Genomic DNA, 22,107 nt, shown 5'->3' with positions numbered 1-22,107 from the left:
AGGGCAGACATTAAGCCATCTATTTTTGGAAACATTTTCTTGAAAATTGAAAAAGCTGTCAATGATTTTTCAATTCTCGAGAAAATATTTCTAAAAACGATTAATTATTGTGTGCCTTAGGGCATACATTAGCAAAATCTATTTTAATATACGGCTATGCATCCCATTTTGTTACTCATATTATGCAAAACTGGTGATTACTCCGTGCAATAAATTTAAGGTATCGTGTGTTTTAATCCTTATTCTAACTTAGGCCAGCTTGATCTCAGGCCTTCTAAAACCTGTGCGCTGGAAAGCTTTCCAAATAATGAGCTTGGTCTTGTGGACAAACGATGTATGTATTTCTGAACCAATGGATTGTAAAAGAAAGTAGCTTCATTTCATTTTTCTCGTGAGCTTAAATCTATAATGTTTAGGGTGATGGTTATAAGTATAACAACAGGAAAGTAGCATCACTTCATCTATATATTCTATAAAGGATAAAATTTATGTCCAGTATCAGGTACTGTTTTTTAAATTAAGATTTTGTTATATGGGTTATTTATTTTAAAAAATACACTTTCATAAGAAAAAAAAAATCACAAAGAATCTTTAAAAAAAAATAAATTAACAACACTTAAAAGGCTAGGGTGGCACTTATTATTAATTCATAAGGAGGTTGGGTCCAGCAAAGTTAATGAGTTCCTCTTCCTCCGATATTATTCATGACACTTCATTTATTGCAAGAGCAGGATGGAGGGTACGTTTTGGGTTGAAGACAGACATACGTGCAGTATGTCTCATAGTCATCACCAATTATAAAGAGTTAGTAAGAGACAGAGAGAAGAAGATAAGAATGGGTCCAGTAAAGCATTGCAATGTCAAGGACAAGGACAACAACAGTGAATTAGAATTGGGTTGACTGGTTCAGGCATTAGTGCTGGTCCTACTGGTTAGACATCATGGGCCGACGTTTCTTTCTTTTTCATTCCAATAGTTTCCTCATTTCTTCAGGTGCTTATTAGAAAGTTAAGAAGATAAGGTTGTAATTGTCTCAACACTTTCTAAATTGAAGCAAAATAAAACTGGTTTTTTTTTTTTTGCACAAGCCAACGGCAAGACAATTGTGTCCATCTTACGTAATTTCTTTCTTTTTTGGGGGTTTGAAATACGTAAATCTCAAGCTAATTGTACAAAATTATGAAATTGTAACGTGTGTTTGGCATTTCGTAATTGGTTTCCAAATTATATAAAATTCAAGAGATACGTATTCGTATCTTGTATGGCAACAAAAGCTCTTTAGTATTCCTTTTACTTCATTAATGATAGATCAACAAGTTAAAAGGATTCCATCCAAAAAAATAAAAAAACAAGTTAAAAGGAATTTCTCTAGTTCAAGCAAAAGCAAGATTAGAACCAAATGCTTCTTTTCGATGGATTGCCTATTTTGTTTTTATTAGACGCCGACTTTCCAACGTTTGTCATGATATAATCAAATAGATAGTGCTAAACTTCTTATCCCCAAATGTTTTTTATTTTATTTTAACCAAACTTGTCTGCATATAGGTCCAAGTGATAATCTTTTTATTATTTATATATATATATATATATATATATATATATATATATATATATATATATTTTTTGCTTTCTCATTAATCAACCCCAATCTTTGTTCCTTGTTCAAATTAAGCCTTGTGGGTCATAATATCTGGCTACATCATGTTGAATTTTTTGTTGAGGCGTAGGCATATCTTTGTTATCTGTTTCATAAATTAGTGTTTTTATGGAAAAGGAGATAAGTTGAGGAATGATATGATATAGATGCTTATGATGGAGTTCGATACGTTTTGGATGGCACATCTTTGTCATGATATAATCCTTTTTTTTTTTTCTTTTTTTTTTTTGGCGGAAAATCAAATAGATAGTTCTTTACTTCTATCCCCAATTTTTTTTTTAACCAAAACTCGTCTGCGTCCAATTTCAAGTGAGAATATTTCTTTTTATTGATTTCTCATTAATCAACCCCAATCTTGTTCCTTAATCTAATAAAGCATAGTGGGTCATAATATCTGGCTACATGTTATTGAATCTTTTGTTGGCGCGTAGGCGTATCTTTGTTATTTGTTTCATAAGTTAGTGTTTTTATGGAATGGAGATTAGTTGAGGATTGATATGATATAGACATTTATGATGGAGTTCAATCCGTTTATGATATAATTGTGCTAATGACAGAGTCCTGTTTGACTTAGAGTTAATCATTTTAAATATTTTTTGTATTACAAAATAATTTGGTCAACTTAAAGACAATATGAGCTAAAATTTGTTAAATTGAAAACTGATCAGTGATTAGAGTCACGGGTCAATAAACTATATAAATTTTCTTTTAACAAAAGGCAGGAAAAAACATATTTATATATAAGAAAAAGAATCAAGTATATACTATGGGTCAGAGGGATATAGATGGCCTAGTTTGTGCATTGATAAACAACCCCTAGGATTAGCAAGCATGGACGAACCCTAGCATTGAAAATTGTCACCTCAAAGAGGTGTGAAATCACGACCATGAGAAATTATTATTTACACCAAGAGGATTACTGATATGATTCTCCTTGACCAATGAGATGCAATCTATGCAAATGCATGTGAGAGCTTCTTAATCAGCACAAAAAATAAAAAATAAAAAATACTAGATAATGTCACATTTGCATAAATAACAACATTTTATTAGTTGAGAGGTTAAGGAGAACTACGTCAACAATCCTTCTAGTGGGCCTAATAATTTCTCCACAACCATTACTCATGGGAATCAAATTTCTATAGTCACGCCCCATGAATGTAGCCACGTTTATGGCATGACAAAAAGATTGGCTACAATCAAGGAGAAGGTTTTTGAATCAAACTCTATATAAGTTTCCTACTCACTCCTTCCTAAAATATACAAATATACAAAATTAACTAAATAATTACTATGATCTTACTCCTATCCTTTATGACTTAACGATTAGAAGGACTTTGGCCAACATCGTTGTTGTCCCATATATATATATATATATATATATATATATATATAGTCAGAAACAATTATGGATTGTTGTGGTGCCCGTTAACAACTTTTTTTTCTTTTTTTTGATAAATTTTTTGTTTTGTTTTTTTTTTTGTTTACAATTTTATATCATTTTTTCAACTTTATAAGTACTTTTATATCATTTATCTCTCTCTCTATGATCTAGTCTCAGATCTCATTCTTATGAATCTTATCTCATCTCTCTTCTCTATATGACTATCTCGATATCTCCAACTCTAAAAGTAAAGCGTGATTACACGTGTGTATTGTTTTCATGTTAAAATAACTTTTTTTATTATAAAGTTAGTGATTCCTAAGAGAAAAAAAGTAAAGTTAAAGATTTTTCAAGCATTTGATTGATTAAATAGACACTTAGTGTATTATTTATGTATGAATTAGTGTGACTATGTAAAGTTAATAATTGATACAGTGCCAACACGTTGAGTTTTGTCATTTAGTTTAATTTTTTTTAAACAATGAAAAATACATAATGAAAACTGAATAAAAATAAAAATATTATAAAAACTTAACAGAATAAAATAATCACACGTACCCACATTGACAATAAATAGTGATTATTGATAGTGAACTATCATATAACGATTTTAAAATATAAAAACTTTTACAATGAAATTGTAAAACTCATGTATTTGAGTGTTTTTTTTTTTTTTTGGTTGATAACTCAATATATTTAAGTTTTTTTTATTTCTAAAAAAAATATTTTTTTATTAAATTTTGTTTAATTTAAGTTTTTTAATGTCTCTTTACAAAAAAAAAATTCATGGAGCATGATCTCACAAATTTTTCTTCACCATTCATATTTTGTCACATTTGAGTTGTGGCACAAATATTGTCCTAAAATAGTATTTTTGTTTATAATTTGTAAGATGTAATTGACTCAATTATTAGTGAATAGATTTTTTTTTATTTTTTTTTAAATTTAGGACAGTTGAAAATGTGTTCAATAATTAGAACACCAAATCAGTAAAGTAATTTAATGAGTTTGTTTTGGTTTACTTACTAATTAAGTAGTAATTTATTGTTGTTGAATCTTGAATGTTGACACCTTCGGTATCTTAATACCTTGTTCATGAGGTAACCCCGGAATGCAAAAAGGACTAAAAATAGAGGGCTACCTGCTACTGGCTGGCTACTAATCACTCCTGTTTCTTTACTTTCGTACCAACTTGACGACTTTGACAGCGCCTTCAACCTGAAGTTGGAACAACTTATTATTATTATTATTATTATTATTATTAAGATTCAAGATTACGCATAAGGCATGAGTCATATGATTTTTACATTTTTTTCGATTCTCAGCATATATATATGAAGCTACTTGAAAGTTGAAAAATCATGCATACCATGTTCCAGAACATAATCATGTCTCTCAGAGTCGGTGTCCACGTCGTAGAATACGTTGTGTAAACTGGGCTCCAAGAGATCCTTATCTTCAACTTCAATTTGAAAATTTTGTTTTTGTTTGACTAAATGAAAAGGCTACAATGAGATTGAAAATGGTGGATTTCCTTTAAAAGAACGTGAAAGGTTGTAACAATCAACGTGTTGCTCACAAGATTGAGGATTCACTCCACGAATATAATCTTGAAAGAGACACTGGCATATCAGACACCATCGCATCAAAACTCAAAAGCTTTTACTTTACCAGCCAAATAGTGAGCCACTTTTTTCGACTAAATTGCTGTATTAATAAAGTCCATAAATTCTAATTTCTTGTCTGGAGTGAAGTATGTTGAGGAAATAGGAGAGTGTGTCGTCGGTAGAACCGACGACAATTACTTTACAGGGGATTGTGCGTAGGAATATATGGTAGCGTGATGGGATATAGGGTCGGATTATGAGTGCTCTGTCACTACCTTATAGGGGCATTATCATGTCCATTTACCTAAAGATAATCTCGAAAATAAAAATTCTAGTAATAATTAAATTTATTTTGTTCATTCTCCTACTTACCACCTTGTGGGTTCTATAAGTAAGATTTTTATTTTTTTGAGTAATAAATTTAAGGTTCAGACTTAGTTATACTAAAAAACAATTGATGTTTTAGCAGGATAATAATAAAAATTATCATAGAGGAAATTTTATAAGTTAAAATTTCATCGTGTCTATCACAAAGCCTATATAACATGACATTACATCAAAAGATTTTACTAGACAGTATAAAGATTTAAAGAGAATAAAGTTTCACTTCTTCAAATAAGCTAGTGTTTAACTTTTGTCTCACATTTTATAAATAAGTTATATAAATATTATCCTTTTTTTTTTTTTTGTCTCATCTTAACAAATATGCTATAAGAAATTATGGGATTTCAAACTCATAGTATATTTAAGGCAATATATTCTAATTTCTCCTATGAAGTATGGAAAGCAAAGAGGAGAATGTGAATGCAAAACTGAAAGCAACTACTCCAAGAGTGCCCAAGCAGATGGCCATAGAAGCAACTAGGATTTGACATTAGACCATCCGTATCAACCTCAATAATTTTAGCTAAATTTTAATTAGAAACTCCACTTTTTCTATTTTAGCTATCTCACTGTTCATTTTTCCAAACGAAAAAAGAAAAAAGAAAAAACTAAACTATCTCACTATTAATATACTTTCTATTAATTCTCCTTTCTATTTAAATATTATTTTAGTTTTTTATTATATTTTCTCTCTCCACAAATATGATTTATTTTTTCTCTTTTCCAACCTCCCCAATTTCAGCATTTCTCTCCGCGAATCACCCATCCACAAGTTTTCACCCAACAAAATCACAAATCAGCAAATTCTAAATTTTCACTTAAAAAAGAAAATGCAGGCGAAAATGTCATCATTTGTGATTCCAAGTTTGACAACTAATATTGGAGTAAGAAGAAAAGGTTTTCATCTTCAAAGAGAAGTAGAAGCAAGTAATCAGACGACTTTGATTCTAAGTCTACTCATTCATTTAGTTAGTTGTCGCCTTCGTCTTCTCCGGAATTAGTTATGGTTTTATGGCAATTATGTTTTGGGGTTGAATAGGTGTCATCAACTTCGAGGACTAAATTACGACCTTAGTATCCAAGCCGTAAGTGGCAAGAGGGTTGTAAATGAGCCGAGCTTTGTTGAGTAGTGCATGTTCAAGCTTGGCTTATCGATAAAATCAAAAGGCACAAGCTTGGCTTGAGCTTGAGACAAACCTAAAATATTGTTTGAGCTTGAGCTTGAGCTTGAGCTTGTGGGAAAACTAAAAAGTTTGAGCTTAGCTTGATTCATTAGTCAAGCCAAGCTCAAACTTATTATCAAGCTCAAACTCGAGCTCAGATCAAGATTTTGAGCTTGAAATCCAACAAAATTATCTTATCAAATTTTTAAATCTCCCAAAATCAAGTAAACAAAAATAAGAAAATAGCATACTTATTTTATCATGCTTCTAGTCCGACCAATGATTAGCCATTGTTCATATTGCAACTTTACAAAACCAAATTCATCCATTCATCATTTATTGTCTATAGCTTCATCAATTGTTTAAAATATAATTTTTCCATCCACATTAGATGATAAAGAATTAGAAAAAGACTTATTTGTAACTATTGTTAATGAAAAAGGATTAACATGTTTTATAACTTTACATTAGATAATGGATAAGGAAGGACCATATGTGATCCACTTATAAATTTTTTTAAAAGGTAACTAAAGTCTAAAGTAGTGCTTGATTAGTTTAGAGGGAAATGAAAAATTAAGGTAAAGGGTATTGGTTCAATATGAGACACTTTATTATTAAGATATGTGTAATGAGTTTATTCAGAAAGCATATATCAAGCCTATGAATGAGTTTATACTTGACTTATTTTGTATCGAGCCTTATAGCTCATGAGCTTATTCATGAATAAATAATTTTGCTTGGGCTTAACTTGTTTACTAAACAATCCTAAAACTAAGGCTCAAGCTTGGCTTATTTATATACAAACAAACATGAACGAGCTTTTTATCGAGCTGAGCTCGAGTTGTTTATGAACGACTTGGTTCATTTACAACCGTAACAAGACTTTCCACTTGGTTTCAACCAAGATTTCTTGGCCATTTGCTTCGTAGAGGGAGAGAGAATGATGTAGAATAGATAGCACAGGCTTTTTCACACAAAGAGACTGTTAGAAGTCAGCACGCAAAATAATTCAAGAATTAAAAAGTACTAGTAAAAATTATTAAAGTTAATAATAGAATCACGTGAAAATCGGTGACTTAAAGAAAATCATCACAAGGACCAATACTCATTTCTTTTGGTCATGACCAATGCTACTTTTCGGCAAAATTTCTTAGTTTAGGCCTTTAATTAATCATTTTTTTTATTTATAGTAATTTTCTCCTCGTGATAGTCTAATTTCTCGTTTAGGACTTCTCCTAGAGATTGTAAGAGTTTGCCAAAGAGAGATTCTCTTGAGTTTCACAAAGGACTTTGGTGGAACGAAAAGGTTTAGTTTACGGGGAAATAAATCGTGTCATGATATGGTGTGTTACTTACCTTAAGATTTCTTATTTTCCACTTGTGCATCATCCATTTAAAAATGGGAGAGAATATGAAGATTTTAAATGGGAGGATAGTCAAGCCCAATTATTATACCTTTCTATCTAAGGCTATAAATGAACTGAGATGTTTATGAACAACTCGAGTTCAACTCGAGAAAAAATTTATTTATGTTCATTTGTTTAGAATAAACAAGTCAAATTCAAACCCAAGTTCAGGCTCAACTATTAAATAAGTCATGCTCAAATATATTAAGTTCATGAACAAGTTTGTGAACGTAAGACTCAATTTAAATATATATATATATATATATATATATATATATATATAAATAATATTACATGTTTATATGTATATTTGTTTAAAAATATAATTATATAGGCTTAAAATTGGATTGTGTAAGTTTGTAAATAGGCTTATATGATATTTGATGGGACTGACGAGCTCTCTTGCCCAGACGACCTCATTAAGAAAGTTCGTCCACCCCGCCATGACATGGACAAACGCAGACAAATCATTAATAAGAAATTTTAATGCCCAATCAGTTACTAATTAGCTGTCATACAATTGGAAGCTCATCAACACCTACATTAATAGGCCCTGAAGCATTACAAAAAAGGGCACTAAAGCCACAATTAAAGCCCCAACGACTAGAAACAGTGAAGCTATATATACAAGTCCATTAGGACCAAACCAGGTACATACACTCAATCAAAGTACACTCTAGCATACATAATTTTGATACTCTGAGCTCTCTCATTTCCCAAAAAAGCTTCCATCACTGACTTAATCATCGGAGACCCTATGGCAGGCACCACACCGGTGACCACCTGAGAAGAGCTTTATCTTAGATTTTGCAGGTTCAGTGACGAGGATTTGACGCTGTCTAGATGAACATACGGAGCTGACGATTTTGGCGTCATCAGCTTGGCGCCATCTGTGGGAACGACATTTTCGCACTAAGGTTCGAAAGTATAGTTCTAGTCATTTTCTAAGTTCAGATGGAGTCCAACCAAGATCCTGTGGCACTGGCTTTGCAAATCCAAGCACTTACAACTAGTGTAGAAGAACTTACCAGACAAAACCAATAAATGAGGCTGAGACTCCAGTAGAAGGAAAACCGTTCCAGGACTCACCGAGACAACAAGGGAGACAGCCAAAGGAGGAGTGACTGACAGTGAGCGTCTACTCCAAAAGGACCAAGCTCGGATCTTCTTCGGGAAATAAGGAGAGAGATGGACGAGCTAAGGAATGCCATAAAGGGGAAAACAGACCGAAGTCTGGATAGGATGGTAAGGACGACGAATTAACCTTTCACGACGGCAATCCTAGAATGCTCGGTGCCATTTAAATTCCAACTACCTCAGCTTGAGCCGTTTGATGGACTGAAATACCCCCTAGACCACCTCAACACTTTCAAGATGAACTTAGGCCTTCAATAGCCTTCGAACGAGATACTGTGCTACTCCTTCCCCACCACTCTCAAGGGAACCGCTAGGGAGTGGTTCACGAAGTTACCAGTATTGTCCATCGATAACTTCGAGCAGTTAGGCAATTCCTTCATACGTCACTTCGTCGGAGGATAGCGCCCAAGGAGGCCAACAGATCACTTACTCACCATTAGACAAGGAGAAAATGAGACCTTGAGGTCGTACATGAAATGTTTCACTCGAGAAACTTTAGAGGTCAATGAGGCTGATGACAAGGTGTAGTTAACAACCTTTAAAGCTGGGTTAAAATCCAGGGAGTTTGTGGTCTCACTAGTGAAGAATCCCCCAAAGACGATAGCAGAGATGCTCCTGAAGGCGCAGAAATATATGAACACCAAAGATGCTCTTGCAGCGATAAAAGACGTGGAGAAGTCCAACAACAAAGGAAAGAAGGAAGACGATTGGAGATGATGAAAAAGGGAGCGTTCAAATCGTCAGAATAGCGACGGGAGTAAAAGGAAAGACGATAAAGCTCCTCGGACAATAAAATTCACTCCTTTAGTTATGCTTGTTGACAAAATAATAGCACAGATTAAAGATGAGCATTACCTCAAATAGTCAAGACTATTGCACTCATCACCTAATGTACGTGACAAGAAGAAATACTACCATTTCCACAAGGATCACGACCATTACACAGAAGATTGCAGGGATTTGAAGAAGCAAATTGAGGAACTCATACGAAAAGGGAAGTTGCAGAGTTTTGTGAAGAAAAGGGAACCTAGCAGATCCAGGGACGAAGACAAGGATAAATGTGAAGCCTCTCCAAGAGACGAAGATCACGCGTCTCAACAACCACCCAGTGTGATCGGGGAGATAAAGACGATTACTGGAGGACCATCGACAGGAGGGTCGTTCAAATCTTTCAAGAAATTATATTAGAGGCAAGTGAACAGCATTCATAGGACACCACCCTTGAAGCATAGGCGATCGGATGGGGACTTGTTTTTCTCGGAAGAAGATAACAGAGGAGTGAAGCAGTCGCATGATGACCCCTTGGTCATAATGCTAACGATAGAAAGGTTCAACACCAGGAGAATCCTTGTAGATAATGGTAGCTCCGCAGACATCATCTATCTCTCCGCCTTCCAGCAGCTAAAGTTAGATCCAGGCAGGCTGCGCCCTTTCGAGTCCCCTCTTGTTAGCTTTAGTGGGGACAGGGTATACTCCAAGGGCATAGTGAGATTGATGGTCACAGTGAGGACTTATTCGTGACAATTGACTCATCAGCTGGACTTCCTCGTGGTAGATTGCCCCTCTTCATACAATGTGATCATTGGGAGGCCCACACTCAATCGCTGGAAGGTGGCGATGTCCACCTCTTGCTTGAAGGTAAATTTTTTTATGAAAAATGGTGCAAGTGAAGTGAAAGGAGATCAAGTATTGGCCAGGAAATGCTACCAGGCAATGTTGGCCGTAAAGGAAAACTATACGTGGATGATCGAAGAGAAAGAAGAAGAGAAGGTGGAAGCCTTAGAGACAGTAGAGTTGGTGGACGGAGAACCAATGAAGACCACAAGAATAGGGACGACCATGAGCGCAGACATGAAGAAGAAACTGGTTCAATTCCTTAAGAAGAACTTAGACATCTTCACTTGGAGTCACGAGGACATGCCAGACATATCCACAGAGATCATCAAGCACAAGTTGAATGTTGACCCTAAGAAAAAGCATGTACAACAAAGACGATGACTGTAGAAAGGAACCAGGTTATCACGGATGAGGTAAACAAACTACTGCCAGCGGGCCTTATTCGCAAGGTCTAGTACCCAAACTAGTTAGCCAACGTCATCCTGGTAAAGAAAGCAAATGGGAAATAGAGGATGTGCGTGCACTTCACAGACCTAAACAAGGCCTGCCCAAAAGATAGCTTCCCCTGCCAAGAATAGACCAGTTGGTAGATTCCACGGTAGTGCATATGCTCCTGACCTTTATGGATGCATCAAGAGAAAATTGCATTCATCACAAGCCAGGGGCTCTACTGCTATAAGGTGATGTCATTCAGGCTGAAAAATGTAGGAGCAACCTACCAGAGGTTAGTGAACAAAATGTTCAGTCAATAGATCAAGAGGAACATGGAGGTGTACGTGGACGACATGCTTGTCAAGAGCAAAGAAGAGTTTGCTCACCTAGACGATTTCCAAGAGACGTTCACAACACTCAGGCAGTATCAGATGAAGTTAAACCCTAGTAAATGTACCTTTAGAGTAGCGTCAGGGAAGTTCTTAGGGTTTATGGTGTCCCAGAGGGGAATAGAGGCAAACCCAAAAAAGGTTCAAGCTATACTAGAAATGACATCCCCTAGGACCGTAAAGGAAGTTTAGAAGCTCACGGGGAGGATAGCAGCGCTCAATAGGTTCGTCTCGAAAGCGATGGACAAATGCCTACCCTTCTTCAAAACTCTAAAGCAAGCCTTCAAGTGGATGAACGAGTGTGAAGTAGCTTTCTAGAAACTCAAGTGCTACTTGAGCAATCCACCCCTCCTGAGCCCATCCAAAGAGGGAGAAAGTTTGTATTTGTACTTGGCAGTGTCAACCACTACTGTAAGCCTTGCCTTGATTCGAGAAGAGGATGAGAGGCAGCTCCCAGTTTATTATGTCAACTAGGCCTTCCAAGGGGTAGAAGCCAAGTATCCAAGCATAGAGAAGATTACATTCGCTTTGATTGTAGCCTCACGTAAGCTACGCCCCTACTTCCAAGAGAATCCTATCTTAGTGATGACGGACCAACCTATAAAAAAGTCAATGAACAGGCTGCAGGAAGGATGATCTAGTGGGCTATCGAGCTCAGCTAGTTCGACATTGAATACTACCCCAGAACAGCCATCAAGGCACAGGCATTGGCAAATTTTATCGTTGAATTCATAGTCCCTGAAGAGGAGGGAGTTACAGACGATCTGGAAAGATGGACGATTCAGTTTTATGGTTCGTCAGTTAGAAAGAAGGGTGGAGTAGGGGTCATAATCATCACCCCAGAGAGAGAAATGCTTAAGTGTGGAGTTTAGCTAACATTCCTGGTCACCAACAACAAAACTGAATACGAAGGGGTACTAACGGGACTAAGGGTTGGGAAGGCACTGGGAATCAAAAACTTACTCCTCCACAGCAATTCAAAGCTCGTCGTAGGGCAGATAAATGGAGAGTTCGAAGCAAAGGAGGATAGAATGAAAAAATACTTGAGGTTAACGAAACCTCTGATGCAAGAGTTCGATCGGGTGAAGTTCACACATATCCCCAAAAGCCTGAATATGGGGGTAGACTAGTTGGCAAAATGGTCGTCGTGAGAGGCAGGACCAACTAATACAGACCTGAAGATTGAAGTCCAGACATGTCCCAACATCGAAGAAGTCCCCACCTTTGCAATCTAGAGCGAAAACAGCTGGATGACCCCGATCCTGTCCTTCCTTCAAGATGGATGGCTTCCACAGGACCACGAAGAGGCGAGGAAGGTCAAGAAGAGGGCGGTGAGGTTCACGATCCTAAATGGCACCCTGTATAAGAGAGGCTTCTCCATGCCCTACCTGAAGTGCATCGATGAGGAGGAAGCTAAGTATATCCTAGAAGAGATCTATGAAGGAATTTGTAGAGACCATGCAGGCCCAAGATCCCTGATCAGCAAAGTTATCAGAATGGGCTACTTCTGGCCCACATTGCAGAGGGACACGAAGGAGTTCGTCAAGAAGTGTGACAAATGCCAAAGGTTTGGGAACGTCTAACGCCTCCCATCTGAGAGACTAACGATAATAACCTCCCTATGGCCGTTGGCCCAGTGGGGGCTTAACATCGTCGGCTCGTTGCCTCAAGGTAAAAGACAGGTAAAATTCCTACTAGTTGCCATTGATTATTTCACGAAATGGGTTGAAGCAAAAGCACTAGCAACCATAACGGTGGCGAAAGTCCAGAACTTCGTATGGAAGAACATAATTTGTCGGTTCGAGATACCACGGACGATCATATCAGACAATGGGCGCCAATTCGACAACCAAGGTTTCAAGGACTTCTGCTCAGGATTGGGAATCAAGAACCAATTCTCATCTCCTGGTCACCCCCAATCTAATGGTCAGATGGAAGTGATGAACCGGACCTTACTTAAGATTATCAAGGCTAGACTGGATGAGGCAAAAGGCACATGGCCGGAAGAATTGCCCAATGTTTTGTGGGCATACAGGATTACAGCAAGAACCCCGATAGAAGAGACCCCCTTCAGTCTCACCTATGGCACCATTGAAGAGGGAATCACTAGCTTGAGACGAGAAAGCTTCCACGAATGCAGCAACAACAATCAACTAAGAGTCAACTTGGACTACTTGGACGAAGCTAGAGATGAAGCATCCTGCAAGATGGCAGGGTACTAGCAGAAAATGTCCAAGTACTACAACAAGAAAGTGAAGCTCAGATGACTTAACATTTGAGATCTCGTCCTGCGCAAGGTCACACTTGCTACCAAGAACCCAACACAAGGAAAGCTTGGCCCAACCTGGGAAGGGCCCTACAGAGTTGCCCATTATTCCAAGCATGACAGCTATCACCTGGAAACGTTGGACGGGAAGAGACTACTGCGACCATGGAACATCGAGTATTTGAAACGATACCATCACAAAATGTAATAGACGATTGTAGTTGTTCGAAATAAAGCAATAAAAGAATTATTCAGCCAACATGATGTGTGTAAAGCAAAAAAAAAAAAAAATTGTCAAAGTAACAATATTTTGCCTAGACGGATGTAAGTTGCTAACGAATCTAGAAGTGACAAGATCCCTTCAATGGGTGTAAGTCACCAAAAATTGTCAAAGTAACAAGATTTCGCCTAGGCGGATGTAAGTTACAGACGAATCTAAAAGTGACAAGATCCCTTCAATGGGTGTAAGTCACCAAAAATTGTCACAGTAACAAGATTCCGCCTAGACAGATTTAAGTTACTGACGAATCTAAAAGTGACAAGATCCCTTCAATGGGTGTAACTCACCAAAAATTGTCAAAGTAACAAGATTCCGCCTAGACAGATTTAAGTTACTGACGAATCTAAAAGTGACAAGATCCCTTCAGCGGGTGTGAGTCACCAAGAATTACCTAAGTAACAAGAATCCGTCTAGACAGATGTAAGTTACTAACGCATAAAAAATGTGTGGCTAAAGAAAGCGACGAAGCAATTAAAAAAGTGACATACACGGCGATACCGGAAAGTAAACAGGCAAACATTGAATAATCAATAGAATGAAAAGCCCAAAAACACTGGGCATTGTTCTTGAATTAGAATATTGTTTTGAAAGTAGAATTAAAAAGCCCAAAATATACACTGGGCACCCAAAAAAAAAAAGGTAGGCAAACAAAAGAAACAGATATATCATTAGGATTAGGCTGAGGCCGCATTGTCACCAGCAGAAGGAGGATTGGCATCTTCAAGGGTATCGCCAGCAGGATTTGCAGACTAGGAGGCCTCATTTGTCGCCATCTCCCGATCTACCTTTTTCAGGTCCACTCTAAAGGGATGCTTGACCAGGTACCGAAGGAAGAGCTCAAAGCCCTTGTATTACCAACTAAAGAGCACAGTGTTGTACTCCTCAGTTTGCTAGAAAGCTTCAACAACCTTGGCAGCAATGGTCTTTAATTTCTCCTTCGAAGCCTAAAGTTACTCATCCTTCTCCAAGGTCAGCTTCCTCTCTGCTCTAAGATCCTCCCTCAGAATCTTGACTTTCTCCTTGATGGTGTTGGCCTTATCCATGACAGAGATAAGATCCTTCTTCAACTTGGAATTCTCAGCCTCCAAAGCCTCCACCTTGGACGTTACCAACATGACCTTTGCTTCGTGGGTAAGGAACTCCAAAGCGAGGTGAAGACTCTCCCCCAGCACCTAAAAATTAAATAAAAATAAAAAACCCAACCTTGAGAACGATGCAAAAAGAAGAAAAACAAAAGGGTGAAATTACACAAGTACGAGACCTGCACAAGTTTATGGACGTGCTAACCCACAACCTCGTTAGAAGGAGTGCCAAAAAAGACCCACATCTCCTCGATAGTGAATACCTCTCGAGCCCTTGCCAACGCAAGGCTAGTATCGTCCCAAACACTGGACAAGTGAGAGTCAACCTTCTCCTTCCCCTTGTCTGCCACACACGTTTTCTTGTGGATGGGAGTAATCTCCTCAACCGAAGTAGCCGGAGAGGCTGTTCTCATTGTTTTAGTACTGGGGGTAGCTGGAGTGACGGAGACCCCCTTCTCCACGACACGCACTGTCCTCTTCCCGAGATTGGACAGAGGCTCGTTCTTCTTAGACCTCATTTTTGCATACATCTCCTGGTTGAATTTAGTCATCATCTCTACAAAAATAAACCACTTGTTAAAAGAGAGAGAGAGAGAGAGAGAGAGAGAGAGAGAGAGAGAGAGAGAGCAGAAACAATGAAAAACTAAATACTTTCTCTTCTTCTCCTCAATCTTGATGGTACGTAGGACGTAGGCAGACTGTTTTGGGCCAAGGCAGTGCAGAGCAAGGGTACGGGGATAGACCAGATCATCGAAATTGTCGATCATTTTAGTGTACTCAATAGCTGCCTCAATGCGTTACCCATGCCTGCTCTTGAGTTTGGGTCGTCTCTTAACTGCATGAAAGCAAACAATAGGATTAGCCATGATAGAATATATGCAAATGAACGAAAGGCGAAGGACTAGCAAAAAAACGACGCACCTAGACTCGGGGTTCTCCACCGACAGAGCAACCTAGGGAGATCACCCTAAACCTCGTTAGAGGGAGTCTCCCATTCATCCTCGGACACAAAAAAGAATCAGGACTTTTAATATCTGAACGATGAGGGCAGGTCCCTGACGATCCTAGTCCTCCTCTCCCAAGGCACCAATTCGTATTACCTGTGTTCCTTGGACTCCTTTAAACGGTACAAATAAACAAGCTTGTCTACCTTAATCATATCTCCTTCAGTAACGGCCAACAATATCTCCATACAGCTGACCACTATCCTCCACGAGTTGGGCATAAGTTGCCTGGGAGTAATATTGAAACAACTTAGAAGCTCCATAATAAAAGGGTGGACAGGGAATCTAAGCTCGCTCAGAAAGCAGCGTCATAGAAGCATACCTCCCCGGGCGAAAAATGGCAAAATCGTTCCTCCTCATGGGGAAGACGAACCCTAACCCTCTTAGGAAACTGGAATCTCTCTCTAAACCTGGAAAGCTTTTCAGCGTCCAAGCCACACGCCTTCCTGAGAGCATGAAAAGCCTTAATTTGTCACGAGCTAGAAGCGACGGTGTCCTCTTCCACCTCCACAGGATCGTCACTAGACGATAACCCCATCTTGAACTCACTAGATCTCACCTCTGACATCGCTCTTCACTCACTAGCTAGATTCTTGAACCAATCTACTGATTGACGCAATAAGCGGAACAAGTTAGCCAATGCCACACTTAGGCTATTACCCTAAAAAACAAAGCTTTCAACTAAGGGGGAGAAGGAACGGGAAGCACCTAAAGAAGCCCCCAAATGTGCAAAAAGAAACGAAATTGAGGGGCAAGCTATCCTAACTTCAGAACCACTAACCATGGAACCTAAAGAACCAAGGAAGAAGGACAAAAATCCTAAAACCCACACAATTTATCAAAACCCGAAAACCCAAAACAACCCAAAACAACCAAAAACCCGTACAATTCACCAAAACCCAAAATAGAAAAGAAAATCAGAAGTCTATACAACTTATCTACATAATAGAGAGCAAAAAAGGAGGAAAGAAAGGCATACCTCAAAGAAAGCAACCATGAAAAAGATGAGCTTGAGAAAGTCGTAGGGCAGAATGGCTCGAAGAAGAAGCACAAAGTAATAATAGTGAAAGTGTGGGAAAAGTGAGAGAAAATGAGAAAAGAAATGGAGTTTAAAAACTAGGCACAAAAAACTGAAAAACCAGAGGGAAACCCAATGGTCACACAAGTGGGGCATTAACTCCATCAATCAAGGCACGCCACTTGGCCACGATGTGTACAGCGCCACCACTACTCATTAAATGCGGAACATAATCCCAAAAGTTATGTCTAGGCAAAAAACCTTTCACCTTCTGGTGGTTGTAATAACATGCACTAACAACCACAGAACCTGGAGGGGCATTTGATGGGATCGACAAGCTCTCTTGCCTAGATGACCTCATTAAGAAAGTTCGTCCACCTCGCCATAACATGGATGAGCGCAGGCAAATCATTAATAAGAAGTTTTAATGCCCCGATCAATTACCAATTAGCTGTCATACCGTTGAAAGCTCATCAACACCTACATTAATAGGCCCTGAAGCATTACAAAAAGGGGTACTAAAGCCACAATTAAAGCCCCAACGGCTAGAAATAGTGAAGCTATATATACAAGTCCATCAGGACCAAACTAGGTACATACACTCAATTGAAGTACACTCTAGCATACATAATTTTGATACCCTGAGCTCTCTCATTTCCCAAAAAAGTTTCCATCACTGACTTAATCATTGTAGACCCTGTGGCAGGTACCACAACGGTGACCACTTGGGGAGAGCTTTATCTCAGATTTTACAGGTTTAGTGACGAGAATTCGACGCTGTCTGGACGAACATACGCAGTTGATGATTTTGGCATCATCGATATCAAATTATAATTGTAGTTTATTAATAATATAAACAATCCATTCCTAACAAAAATTCATAGGTTTGTAAAGAAGTATAAAATTTTAGTTATAGTTTTAATTTTACTACATAATGAAAAAGAATAAATTAATAAAATAATTCATACCTCAAGCTTATTTGATGATAAACCGAACAAAACTTGAATATGCAATATTGTTTGGCAATTCAGCTCAAATTAGAAATAAAACTAATTAAATAAGTTTGATCTTTATTAGTCGACTTAGCTCAACTTATTTACAATCCTAATTTCATTTTTATTTTTTAATTAACATTATTGGAAAATAAAAAATGTTTAAATTATATAATAGGGGACTGGTTTTTTTTTCTTTTTTTTTTTTGGAAAAAAATAATAAGAAAATTTTTAGATCATACTTAAACTAGACGAATGTGAGGGTAAAAATTGTCATTTCCTTTGATAAGTAATTCTCTTTTATACAAGATAAAATTTTACTCTAACTTAATTTAAGTGTAAATAGACCCACTATACCATTCTTCAAAAAAATTTCCAGTCTACATGGATGGTGAGATATTTAACAAATTCTAAATAAGGAAATATATTTCAACATAATTTTTTTTTTATTTAAAAAAAAAAAAAAGGTCAAGACCGCGGAAGTTCCCTCATCAATGTGGAAGCGGCCAACAAATACCAAAAATTTCATTAAAAAAATATAAAAAAAGAAAAAGAAAAAGAAATTGTCCTCAGTACACTGTGTATAACGTTGAAGTTAGCGCTGGCGTTCTTGAGAACAAAGTCAGGCCAGGGACGCATCTCGAGGTGGCGGAAAAAAGTCGATGGCCATGAATGCGGAAAAGAAATCTTAAGCTTAATAATTAATTATTCGCAATAATGAGCTTGCCAAAGAGATAAGTTATCAGGGACGGAGGCAAAATTTTTTGTTTTACGAGGTGAACTTGTGGCCACTAATCTATATACACACAGGCATTTTTATTATATATACACACTTTTTTTTATTTAATAAATTATATATATATATAAACTCAATAAAAAAACTTAATATTTTTAATTAAAATTATGTTTGATAGTGAGCTTTTATCAAATAAAATTTATTTTTATTATTTTTATAGTGAAAATCTTAAAAAAATTTATTTTCAATACAAATTATCAAATTGTTAAAAAATATTTCAATTGAAATAATAAAATTTTCAAAAATATGAATGATCCAAAATTTGGAGAAATAAGTTAAACTCTAAAAAAATTTGAAACTATCTTGTTTTAACTCATTATATGGCAACTAAAGAGACATTTTATATGTAGTTTTAGTGATAAGATTTTTTTAATGAGTCAGTAACTTGCTAATCGTCACATAACGGGTTGAAAAAGATAAATTCAAATATGTTTGATGTCAAACTTTATCAAATATTTAATAGATATAAGAGTATATTTTACAATAAAAAAATTACAAAAAATAAAGTTATATCTCTATAACTATTAGACCAATTATTTTTTTAAGAGTATTGTTGAATTAATTCAAATATTTAGAGAGACCAACTTTAATTTTTTATACTAAATTTCAAAAATATCCAAATAATTATATATATATATATATATATATATTAAAAAATTCAAAATTTAGCCCCCACCCTATAACATAGCTCCACCCCTACAAGTAATTAATCACAGATTGACATACTTGAGAACAAAATTAGGTTAAGAAAGCATCCCGAGGTGACGGGAAAGAGTTGTGTAAGAAAATCATAACTTTTATAATTAATTATTAGCAATGAAGGCTTCACGTGAGAATTATAAGCAATTGATCACAAACTGTGATACAATGATTATGAAAGTAATTTTTGGTAAGTGAAAATGTGTTGTCAATGATAGGCCGTTAAGAATTAGTAAAAATTCGCCATAAGGACAACTTATAAAAATGTCTTAAATTAATTTGTGGCATTAATATTATTTTTTTTTAGTTATATTAGCGAGTGTTCTTAGGATAATTATTAATAAATTATTTTAAAAAAAATTTTAACACTAATTTTATGTTTTGACACAAAAAAAAAAAATTGTAAAAATATTTGATAAACTTTTTTTTTTAGAGGTAATTATAACGTCAAATCCTTTTCCCAATTTGTACATTGCATCAATTCATAAACTTTTCCCTACTTTTTTTTTTTCATACTAAAAATGAATGTCCCACATTGTGCTTTATTGGAGTTATATGCGTGTGGCAAAAAAGGTTTCCAATGTCTGGTGTTCACACTTGACAGTTGACACTAGCGTAAAAGCAATCATTTTGTGTTCCTGTACGTAAAAGCAAAGCTCTCTGTTTGCCGCTCCTTCCGCCAAAAATGGCCATATTTATCAGATGCCAATTTTTAATCATTATTTTTTGGATTACATTACATTTCTCTACGATCAAAGTTTTACCAAATATAATAAAATAATAAACGACTTGCTTCATACGAATGAATTTGTTTGTGTTAACTCGGATATTAATGGTTTGTACTTAAGGCTGGTTGCCAATACTCTACCAATACTTTACCTCCTGTGACTTGATTGTTGTTTAATGCAAGTTCCTGTTAACCAAAAAAAAATTACACGAACATGATACGACTCTAGGATTTGATCCTTAAGCTAAAAAAGGGAACAATGTTTAATTATTTAGTCGACATCCTTCTGCATATTCCATGACCAGTTTTTACAAAATTAGAGCAACCACATTAGTTCGTCCAAATTTTTTGTCTATTTTGCAATAAAAAACCTATTTTTTCTATTTTACACATCTATTTTTACAAAACACCCACATCAGTTTATCTATTCTACATATTTATTCAATAAAATATTCATTCTTTTATATATTTTTATTATTTTCTCACTCATGCCTCTCTCTCTCTCTCTCTCTCAAAGCCAACCACCGTCATCATCACCCAGCAACCATCAAGCCGAAACCCAGATCTCTCAGACCCAAACTTTGTGATTTTCTTGTTTCTCGTTCTCATGGTTGATCGAAGCCCAGATCAAGCCGAAACCCAGACCCATTCAAGCCAAAATCCAAGGTTGATTGAAGCGAAGGTTGATTAGACCCAAGGTTGATCAGACCCATTCCAGCCGAAGTCGACGCTGACGAAGAGGACGCCATGTTCTCCGTTTACTAGATCACCAACTCTGACCCACTCAAGGACTTGGCCACTGATTCACCGATCTTCCACAACAACAATCACAACTAAAATCACAACAACAACGACAACTCTTCCTAGATCGGACAGTTCGATTTCACCCCCTCCGATGGAGATGGAGCCTGAGGAAGGCTTCGCTCTCAGGGAATGGTGGAGGTTGGATTGAGGGGCTGAGGGACCGAAGAGAGAGGTGAGAGTATAAGTTGAAAATGAGAGAGTGAGGTGAGGAGAGAGAAACAAATAATAAATTAAGAGATAGATGAGCTGCAGTAACCGTGTAAATATACACGGTTACTGTAGCTTGTGGATGAATTTGCACATCTTTACACAACTTTACACCCATTGATGTGGATGTTTTTTTGGCCAAAATGTGTAAAATGAAAGAATTTTTATGTTATAGAAGAGTATCCACCAACTGATGTGGATGCTTTAAGTCAATCTCACATGATTAAGGGCCTTTTTGGTATTGTTGTTCTAAATAATGTTATTTAAGTGTTGTGAAAATACGTGTAAGTGAAAAAATATTGTGGAAATATATATTGTGTTGTTTAAATAACGAAAATTGTTGTTTAAACAACATAACCAAACAAACTCTAAAGCTTCCTATAAATTCAATTACAGGAGGAAGAATATGATATGAGATGGAGTATCAAAAGTAAATAATTATTAATTATTTTGGGTAAATTAAACTTTTCAATTTTACTTTTTTTATTATCTCAATTATAATGTTTTTCAAATTTTTGAAACAGATGATGTATCAAATCTTTCCATCCTCTAACTTTCAACATATTAAAAAAGAATATATATATATATATATATATATATATATATATATATTATGTTTGAGCTAGATTTATTTACAAATCCTCAAATCTAGCTTATTTGCTAATTAAACCAATATAACAAATTATTTCTTAACCCTAATCTATTTATGGGTTCAAGTTACACAACTTCTAGAATTTCATAAGTGACCAACCATAAAGCTTTTTACTTGTATTATAATTACATGACTTATTAAATCATTTAAATTAATTATAGGAGGAAGAGTATGATCCGAGATGGAGTATCACTTGTAAATAATTATTAATTATTTTTGGATAAATTACACTTTTTCATTTTAATCTTTTATCCCAATTACAATGTTCTTCAAAATTTTGAAACCATGATGTATCAAATCCTTCTATTCCCCAATTATCAACATATTAAAAAATGTATTATATATAAATATATATATATATATATATATATCAAGATGCATATTTATGAGACTTTCATAGTTTC

The 22,107-nt window shown here is 36.0% G+C and overlaps 1 long non-coding RNA gene across 1 annotated transcript; it reads left to right on the top strand.

Annotated features, from left to right (window-relative positions):
* The first annotated feature begins 200 nt into the window (after positions 1-200).
* Positions 201-1,273, top strand: LOC142628227 (uncharacterized). Its single transcript, XR_012843006.1, has 2 exons — positions 201-334; positions 732-1,273. It is a non-coding gene; the product is annotated as an uncharacterized LOC142628227 (long non-coding RNA).
* Positions 1,274-22,107: the final 20,834 nt, after the last annotated feature.

The sequence above is a fragment of the Castanea sativa genome, chromosome 3 (genome assembly GCF_040712315.1).
Source record: "Castanea sativa cultivar Marrone di Chiusa Pesio chromosome 3, ASM4071231v1".
In the NCBI taxonomy this organism is placed as follows: Eukaryota; Viridiplantae; Streptophyta; class Magnoliopsida; order Fagales; family Fagaceae; genus Castanea; species Castanea sativa.
Note: the sequence above shows the minus strand (reverse complement) of the source record. Positions and strands in the feature narration are given on the sequence as shown.